The following is a 10655-nucleotide window of genomic DNA, read 5'->3' as shown; positions in this document are numbered from 1 at the left end:
CCAATACATTTCACAGTCGGGCCTCCAGGGGGAGCTAAGGGTACTATTCATTAGGCCACTCCTCACATACTGGTAAAACTGGGGGTTAGGCAGGAAGTTAGAGAGAAAGCTGACTGGGTTGGAACCAGGCAACACCTTGTGGCAGAGGGTGTTGTGGGGGAAGATTCGGTAGGGTCCCTGTCAGGGGTGGGATCCTGACAGAGGCCTGGCAATGAGAAAGAACGTTTCGGGACCGTGCCTGCACAGTATAGCGGCGGTGCCCTAAGAAAGGACAAGAAGCGAGATTTATTGTGCTGAGTGAGAAACGAGATCAAAGCAAGAAGGAGAATACCAGTAGGAGTCGTGCTGTAAGACCGAGGCAACATCCTACTGAGGCGCACAGCCGGCGGCCGGAACGCCGAGGAAGTATTTATATATATATAGCTCCAAGCAATACTTCAAACCAACGGCAGGACAGTCAGTCACAGGCGGGCTGTCTCACCTAAATCACCTAAGAAGACATAGGGGGCAACCTGTGGAGAGGGGCGACTCTAGGGTCCCGGAAGAGCTCCGAGCCTACCCGTCATACGGGTGTGTCCCAACCGTAACATCAGGGAGGGACGGAGGATTAGCAGAACATCATCTAATCGAGTTGTGAGGGAACACGAGAAATAGACACAACAGTTGTGGGGACTATCCCGTAAGCACAGCAGGGGAGGACCACAACACATAGCGCTAGCAGGAAGGCACAGATTTCCACCTGCAAAGGGAACTCTGGAGGTGCCATTGGACCGGCCGGACTTGCGCAGCCTGGTTGACCGTATTCCGGACTGAGGACCCAGAGACCTTCAGTAAAGAGGTAAAGAGACTGCAACCTGGTGTCCTCGTTATTTACTGCGACCAGCACTTCACAACTACACCACCATTCACCAACCTTTCACTGGACGCCCCTCAGCAGGGTCACGGACCGGGTCTAGCCACCGTGACAACCCCAGAACAGAGACTCAGAGGCCCGGTACCGGGTACCCCTCGGCCCTGCAGCAGTGGGGGCGCTCCACTTGCGCCACAGAGGAGGAGGTCGGTGATAAGGGAAGTGCTCCAATGGAGCCAAAGATACTGAGGTTTTATTGGAGGGATCTTGTGAAGGGACAAAAGCATGAGGAGACAGTATCTGGAGAAGTTATGAGGTGGAGTGTAATGAGGTGGAGTGTAATAAGGATGTATGGTAGAGAGAATATGTGAGGGAACAATATGAATGGGAAATGTGTGAGGAGACAATATGGAGGAAAATTGAAAAATTGTGAGGAGAAGATGAGGTCAAGTGTGAAGAAAAAGGAGGGAACAATATGAATGGGAAATGTGTGAGGAGACAATATGGAGAGAAAAATTGTGAGGAGAATGTGAGGTCAAGTGTGAAGAGAAAGAATAGAAAAAAGAGTAGTGGGAGGAGACAATATGGTGGCAGAAAATTGAAAAGTTACCTTATTGAGGGGAGTGAGGGGACAGTGTGTTGGGTAGGGTAAGGTGACAGTATGAAGAGAGAAAAGCATAAGCTAAATGTAAGGGGAGAGTATGAGACTATGGGCGGAGAAAAGTGTTAATGGACAGTTTTTGAGTCAGAAACTGTGAGGGGACAGTATGGAAAGGAGTGTGTCGGGACAGTATGGGGAATAGTGGGAGGAGACATTATGAGGAAATATGCGAGGCACAATATGGGTAGAAAAAGTGAAAAACTGGGGACAGTGTGAGGGAAAATGGGATGTACTGTATGGGAGAGATACTGTCAAGGGATAGTACAGTATAGGTGAGAGTCTGAGGTGTCAGAATGGAGGAAAGTGTGTGGCAATGAAAAAAGTATAATGGATGTATGGGGAGTGTAAGGAGACAAAGTTGTGTAGTGTAAGTGGACGCAATAAAAGAGCACCGTATAATGACTGGATAGTGTGGGTGGGACAGAGTGAGGGCATAACACAGCATGGGCAGATATTTTTTATTCAGGAGCATTATAATGACACTGTTATTTTTAAGGCACCATTTTGGATTGTGCTGCAATATGCCAGAGAAAATGTATGTCTGCAGAAAGAAGTTATGGATGTCCAAAGTCCTCATGGTGTCTGGACAAGATGGAGAAGAAAAAAAGCGAATTACTCCAATTAGAGATGTCACCTGTAAGGTGCCTGGACATAAATGTTTATTTGTGAAGTTGTCTGTGTCTCATCAGTACTGTGGTACATGTATGGTCCGCAATCTGATGATGGCTGTTACACCTCTGTAGTATGTTACCATGTATTACAGTCCAAAATCTGGTAGAACTGCTACCTCCACCTATTTATACCTACACTCCTGAACATGAAGTTTGGGTAAACATATACGTTTGGCCATGTAGTGTATGTACACATTGGCTTTTTAGAATAATTTCTTGATACTGAAACATATCACGGCCAATGGTGTGCTGGTAATCGCCGCAAGCCATGTAGCTGCTATGGATCCTATGAGTCGGGCGGCTGATGCCAAATGGCACCACATTCCCCCTCTGTTGTATAATTTCCAGAGTATGTACTCAGGATGAAAATACAGTTGAATACGTTGGTCAAAGAGGGAGCCGCCAGCTCCGTTTCACCATTTAGCCTGTGGATCTGAGTCTGAGCACAGCCGTTAGATCGTCATGCTGTGTATGAGTAGCTGTGGGGTCATCATACTTTATGAGGGTCATTATACTTTGTGAAGGGTTGTAGGGACATCATACTGTGTGGGGGCATTATGCTGTCAGGAGTCACTATGAGGGACATCATACTATCAGGGGTTGCTTAGGGCCTCATGAAGGTATCATGCAGTATATTGAATACTTTTTTGGGGACATCATACTTGATGAGGGCTATGAAGGGGTATCCTTGTGAGTGAGAACGCTAAAATGTTTCAATAGGACCTAAATTACCACATATATACCAGAGCAATGCGTGTCCCTCTCTGCGTTTAAAAGTTTGAAGGTTTGCCCTTCTGTGGATGCACCTATGTGTCGTGATCATGCCCACTCTGCTAATTTTTGTTTTTTTGAGGTGGGACTCCATTAGGACTTTTGATACAGGGCCCCATGATTTTTATGTACACTCTTGACCATGGCAGCACTTCTCTCCCTCTTCATGTATGAGACCCACTTTCATTATAACAACAATTACAATCTGAGATTTTAATGCCACCTTATGGTTTAAAAGTGAACAGCAAAAACATGCATAATCCAAAAATATTGTTATTTTTCGCTGAAAAGACTGGTGTTTGGATTTACAAATGATCTTTGTAGGAAGGTTAGACATTTCTGCTCTTCACCCTTCTTTCAAGAGACTGTTCTGTCATATTTGCTTGGCCAGGTGGTCCCACAAATGTTTTTTCTTCATTTTCTACTGGGTTGTGTCTGTTAGGCATATCACCGTGGAATAGCACTGATTATATATGTGCTCTTTTGGGGGTACCCTACACTGTAGAAATGGATTGGTTGACAAGTTAGATGGCACATGGCGATCTGGCTCTGGACAGTATACCTAGGTTTGTGCACCGGCCAACCAAAGTAGTGCACATGATTGTTGTTGGGTGCTGCATCTGTGACGTCCAAATGGTGCAAAAACATGTCAAGTGGACTGAAGCACCTGACTTGGACAGGAGGGTTTGGATGGTAGGCAACATCAGAATGCTTCCAGCATGACTTGTTGGATAAATTGTTTTGTGTCCTACCTGGAAGTCTTGAGCAACAGGTGGGTGACACACAAATCGAGACATCTTCCAAGTTGTAAATGAGGGGCTGGTACGTAAGCTGTAACAATGAGCTCCTTCGGGATACATCACTGGATGTATGGCTGCCTTTTTAAGTGTCTCAGGTGTGGAAGACTAACGGAAGAGAGGACGCTGCGAGAAAAGACCACTGTGTTAACTGCAGTCAAAGAGATGTGCCAAAATCATGAAGTCAGGTGTGGAAGGAACTCGTGAGGCTGGAAAGATGCGATTGCCCGGTTGTAGACAGAGCCATAGAATGGGGTGTACCTGGTGGGTGAAATACCACCTTTGCAGGAGATATTGGAGTGAATTCAGGGAGGCCTGGCAAGGTACAAGTAAAAGCCTTAGACTACAAGTAAGAATAATGGATGAATCCAGCGCAAGCACAACTGAAAGTGTGAAAAAGAGACAGTGAAGAGTAAAAAATATTGCTAACAAGTTGCATAAGGTGCTGTAACATTTGAAGACCATACCTCCTGCCACAATTGTTCTAGTCAAAACTGTGTTTCCTGTCTTGTGACTTACCGTCGGGGCACCAACCTTGTTGCTTAAATCTGACAGAGGGCATATCAACATCTAATGCAGCACTGTCATCTTCATTTATATATTATAGTACCTAGACATTATGAAATGGCTCATGCACACATAGGTGTTAGGAATCATAGCAGTTTTGCGGGGAAATATGGTGCTTCATAGAGGCAGCTTATGGCAACACACAGAGTTCATGGATAGGTAATGCAGACACATAGCAACTTCTATTCTGTATAAGTAATGGATACACCATCGTGTGTTTGAGCCATATGTACACACACAGTTACCCATCATCTCCGCAGAGCTCATATTAACCCCTTACAATTCTGACCACTGTCACTTTATGAGGTTATAACTGGAACGCTTTAACGGATCCCGCTGATTCTGAGACTGTTTTTTCGTGACATATTGTACTTCATGTTAGTGGTAACATTTCTTTGATATTACACGTGTTTATTTATGAAAAAAGCAAAAATATGGCGAACATTTTTAAAATTTAGCAATTTTCAAACTTTTAATTTTTATGCCCTTAAATCAGAGAGATATTTCACACAAAATAGTTAATAAATAGCATTTCCCACATGTCTACTTTACATCAGCACAATTTTGGCAACAAAATTTTTTTTTTGTTAGGAAGTTATAAGGGTTAAAAGTTGACCAGAGATTTCTCATTTTTACAACACAATTTACAAAACCATTTTTTTTTAGGGACCATCTCACATTTAAAGTCACTTTGAGGGGTGTACATGACAGAAAATACCCAAAAGTGACACCATTCTAAAAACTACACCCCTTAAGGTGGTCAAACCACATTCAAGAAGTTTATTAAACCCTTTATGTGCTTCACATGAACTGAAGCAATGTGGAAGGAAAAAATTAACATTTAACTTTTTTTTTTATTTTCGCAAGTGTAAAAATAGAAAATGAACAACAAAATTTGTTGTGCAATTTCTCCTGAATACACTGATACCCCATATGTGGGCGTAAACCACTGTTTGGGCACACGGCAGAGCTTGGAAGAGAAGGAGCGCCGTTTGACGTTTTCAATGCAGAATTGCATTTAGACAGCCCCTGATGTGCCTAATTTTTTCCACAAAAATTATCTTTTCGCCCCCAAATTTTTATTTTTACAATTGTAAAAGGAGAAATTAGACCACCAAAGTTGTTGTGCAATTTGTCGTGAGTACGCCTATACCCCATATGTGGGGGTAAACCACTGTTTGGGCGCACAGCAGAGCTTGGAAGAGGAGTGCTGTTTGACTTTTTCAATGCAGAATTGGCTGGAATTGAGATCGGATGCCATGTCGCGTTTGGAGAGCCCCTGACGTGCCTAAACAGTAGAATCCCCCCCACAACTGACACCATTTTGGAAACTGGACCCCTTATGGAACTTATCTAGATGTGTGGTGAGCACTTTGAACCATCAAGTGCTTCACTGAAGTTTATAACGCAGAGCCATGAAAATAAAAAAAAAAATTTTCCTCAAAAATGATTTTTCAGCCCGCAGTGTTTTATTTTCTCAAGGGTAACAGGAGAAATTGGACCCCAAAAGTTGTTGTACAGTTTTTCCTGAGTACGCCGATACCCCAGATGGGGGGGACGACTGTTTGGGCACACATCGAGGCTCGGAAGAGAAGTAGTGATGTTTTAAAATGCAGAATTTGATGCCCCTGATGTACCTAAACAGTAGAAACCTCCCACAAGTGACCCCATTTTGGAAACTAGACCTCCCAAGAAGCTTATCTAGATGTGTGGTGAGCACTATGAACCCCCAAGTGCTTCACAGAAGTTTATAACGTAGAGCCATGAAAATAAAGAATCATATTTTTTCCACAAAAATGATCAATTCACCCCCAAATTTTTACTTTCACAAGAGTAACAGGAGAAATTGGACCATAAAAGTTGTTGTGCAATTTGTCCTGAGTACGCTAATACCCCATATGTTGGGGGACCACTGTATTGGCACACTTCAGGGCTCGGAAGGGAAGTAGTGATGCTTTGGAATGCAGACTTTGATGGAATGGTCTGCGGGCGTCATGTTGCGTTTGCAGAGCCCTTGATGTGCCTAAACAGTAGAAACCCCCCACAAGTGACCCCATTTTGGAAACTAGACCCCCCCCAAGGAGCTTGTCTAGATGTGTGGTGAGCACTTCACAGAAGTTAATAATGCCGAGCTGTGAAAATAAAAAAACTTTTTTTTCCACAAAAATGATTTATTAGCCCCCAATTTTTTTTATTTTCAGGAGAGTCACAGGAGAAACTGGACCCCAAAAGTTTTTGTCCAATTTGTCCTGAGTATGCTGAAGCCCCATATGTGGGGGTTAACCACTGCTTGGGTTCACGGCAGAGCTCAAATAGGTGGGAGCACCATTTGACTTTTTCAACGCAAAATTGGCTGGAATCAATGGTGGAGCCATGTCGCATTTGGAGATCCCATGATGTACCTAAACAGTGGAAACCCCCTAATTCTAACGCCAACCCTAACCCCAACACACCCCTAATCCCAACCCTAACCATAATCCTAATCACAACCCTAACCCCAACACACCCCTAACCCTAATCCCAACCCTAACCATAACTGTTATGATCCGGTGACCTTGGAGCCGCATGAGACTCTCTGGAGAGGTGGAACCTATACTGACCGCAAACCCTAAACTGACACCGCAACTAGAAGTAGCCGTGGGGTGTACCTAACACATCCTAGACACCTCGACACAGCCGGAGGACTAAATACCCCTATAGATGGAAATGGGAACTCTATCTTGCTTCAGAGCAGAACCCCAAAGGATAGGCAGCCCCCCACAAATATTGACTGTGAGTATTAGAGGAAAGACACACGCAGGCAGAAAACAGGATTTAGCAAAAGAGGCCACTCTAGCTAAATAGTAAAGGATAGGACAGAATACTAAGCGGTCAGTATTAAAACCCTAAAAATATCCACAGCAGATAATACAAATATTCTACATCTAACTAAAGACATAGAAAGTATATCTGCATCTCCTGAGAATCCAACTAGACTGAAAAAATCCAAACACAGTCTAAGCTGGACAAGAAAAAACAATGATTAGTACTGAATTGTAAAGCAAACAGCATGTGTGCTGCAGAAACAAAACCCAGACACTTATCTTAGCTGATTTGGCAGCAGGGCAGGAGGAACCAGACAGAGATGTAAAACCTCCAAGAACAATGGACAACTGGCAAGGGCTAATGAATCCTGCACATCTAAATACCCAGTCAGAGCTGCAATCAGCAGGGACACCTGCTCAGGATTGCAACCCAGGGACAGCTGTATTACCACCAACAACCACCGGAGGGAACCCAAGAGCAGAATTCACAACACATAACCTTAATCACAACCCTAACCCCAACACACCTCTAACCCTAATCCCAACCATAACCCTAATTACAACCCTAACCCTAATCACAACCCTAACCCCAGCACACCCATAACCCTAATCCCAACCCTAACCATAACCCTAACCAGAAGCCTAACCCTAATCAGAACCCTAATCCCACACACCCCTAACCCTAATCCCAACCGTAACCCTAATCCCAAACCTAACCCTACTACCAAACCTAACCCTAATACCAACCCTAACCATAACCTAAATTTTAGCCCCAACCCTAACCCTAACTTTAGCCCAACTCTAACCCTAATGGGAAAATGGAAAAACATTTTCTTTATTTTATTATTTTTCCCTAAGGGGTTGATAAAGGGGGGGTTTATTTACTATTTTTTTTATTTTGATCACTGTGATAGGGTCTATCACACTGACCAAAATGAACCAATAGGAAAAATCCTCCTATTGTTGCCGGGTGCCAGCTGGCATTTTTTTTTTTTTTTGCTGTCGCCGGTAAACGGTTAATACCGGCGATCGCAACCTCAGGGTTGGTAAAAACCGACCAAATCATGTTCTCTGGGGTCTCGGCGGCTACCCCTGGCCGCCGAGACCCTGAGATTTGCCGGGTGCTGGTCGGCAGATCTCGGCGGGCGCACTGCACATGCGCCCGCCATTTTCTTCCCGGGAGAAGATGGCGGTGCCCATGGGGGGAAGCAAGAGGGCTGAGGAGCACCGGGAGGTACCGGGGGATCTAGGACCCTATTTCTCCTCTGATGTGTGATCACATCAGAGAAGAGAGAAATTAAATGCCACTTCGGACTTTTTTTTTTTTGCGGTGAACGGGTATTACCGGCAATCGCAACCCGGGGGTTGGTAAAAAAACAACCCGAATCATGTTCTCTGGGGTTTCGGCTACCCCCGGCAGCTGAAACCCCAGAGAAAATCCGACTCTAGGGGGTGCTATACACTTTTTCCACAGTGCCGTTAATTAAGGGCGCTATGGTTTAAGTACCCTTAACTACCACCGTTAAAAGGCGTATCGGCGGTCATTAAGGGGTTAAAAAAGACTGCATCTGTGTGCCAAACGGACAAATGATCATGAATAGACTTCATGTAGAACTTTAGTTGGACTTCATGTATAGACATTACTTCATTGGCAAATAGTGGCCCATGGATTTTACAATATGGGATGCATTTGCAAAATATACTGGTCACTGGGATTTGTTTAGTTTCAATTACATTTGAAAAATTGGCTCAATTTTTTTAAATTTTGCTAATTAGACAGAACCTCAGTGTTTATGGTAATAGAAATTGTGTTGATCTCATGGACTGACTACTACGCAGGAGGTAAAGGTGAGCCACTTTTAGACTGAGTCCATATTATGCACAGTACTATACAGTTACATTTACCCATGTTCCTATGATGTTAATGTAAAGTGACCGCAGGCGGTGGCCATGACCAATCTATTGCTTTACATCACCTGGCACTTTGCAGGAAAATCGTGTCCATGTCACAATGTGCTATCATGAGTGGGGTGCTTCACACTTACTTGTAAGCAGCCACACATAACTCGGGAAAAACAATGTTTACTGGACAGTTAAATTTCATCAGATTGTAACATGTAGGATAGGGCACATTACATAATATTGATGTGATTGGTGTTTTCAGGGGTAGGAACGCTATAGTACAGTTCAACACTCTTACTTGAGTGACAGTGAGATGTGACCCCCTCTTTGAAGAGAAGAGATGGAAAACAGATGACAGCCCAAGGGCGTTTGCAAATCATCTTACACCTGATTGTCCGAAATTCCCCTTTAAAATAGAATCTCTTTATACATATTTTAGAAAACCTTGTAAAATTTCCTTGCTAAATTGCTTTTTAGGTAATTTAAAAAAAAATAAATTGAGGTTACTTATTTCGTCACTTGAATAGGAAGAAAATCAATTACAAAGCCTGCCAAATAGGTTGATAAAAACAAATTGCGTGTACCGTATTTTGCTTGATAAAAACAAATTGCGTGGACTATGATGCCTCGTAAATCCATTATGGTGCTCATATTTTTCCTGGGTCCAAATTTCTTTTCGGCCAAAACATCCGTCACATTGGAATTTATTTTTTTCATATTGTTCTTTCACAAGAAGTATGTGTAACAAATTACAGCATGATTTATATCAGGAGACTGGTGCCAAGCTTGACCACTAAATTCCTTACTAGAAAGCATATAGGGATGACTAAAACCTCTCGGATCTTATTTTCCTCTTTTCTGCCACTAAATCACTTTTTGTTAATGGTAAAAGTGATCTATCATGATTGTTCCTTAATAAGTCTCTTTGTCTTGTTAAGATCTTGATTGCTATTTTATAAAATACTTCTACTACTACTTTGTTGTGTATTTTTCTAGTTACTATTTGAGTATTTTTTGTTGAATCATGTTCCTATCAGTCAGTAGGAGCTGAGTTGCAGTACCCAGCAGTAGCCACTAAACAGTGAGTGGCGCTGTTTTCCACACTTTATTACATCTGACCGCCACCCACAGGTGTTATCAGCTGACTGGTGGGGGAATCAGGTGTCGGACTCCCACTGATCTTTATTGATGATTTTCTGTGTTCTACAGTCACCCTTTTAGCCCCTGGCACTACAATTTAGGTCATTATTCATATATTTGGGTATGTAATTATAGCAATATTCATGCACTATATTGGAAATTGTAATGTTTCGGCACTAAATGGCAGCATTATTTGAGCATTGAAAAGCAATATTGTGGGCATTGCATTGAAATAATTTGGCATTGAATGTTGTAAAAAAAAAATTAAAAAAATTGTCTGCTCTTTTCAATTAAACATGATATAATTTTGTTTCCCTGTCATTTTGCAACAATAATAATAATAATAAGCCATAAAAAATGTAAATACTGACTTATTTGCATGTAGATGTAGCTATTTAAGGTCTTCTATTTTAATAATTAGAGGCGTAATTTTTTTAGGTGCCTTTTTTTACATCCACATAAATAATTGTTTAATCAAGAGAGAGTAAAAAA

The sequence above is a fragment of the Ranitomeya variabilis genome, chromosome 6, assembly GCF_051348905.1.
Source record: "Ranitomeya variabilis isolate aRanVar5 chromosome 6, aRanVar5.hap1, whole genome shotgun sequence".
NCBI classification, from domain to species: Eukaryota; Metazoa; Chordata; class Amphibia; order Anura; family Dendrobatidae; genus Ranitomeya; species Ranitomeya variabilis.
Note: the sequence above shows the minus strand (reverse complement) of the source record.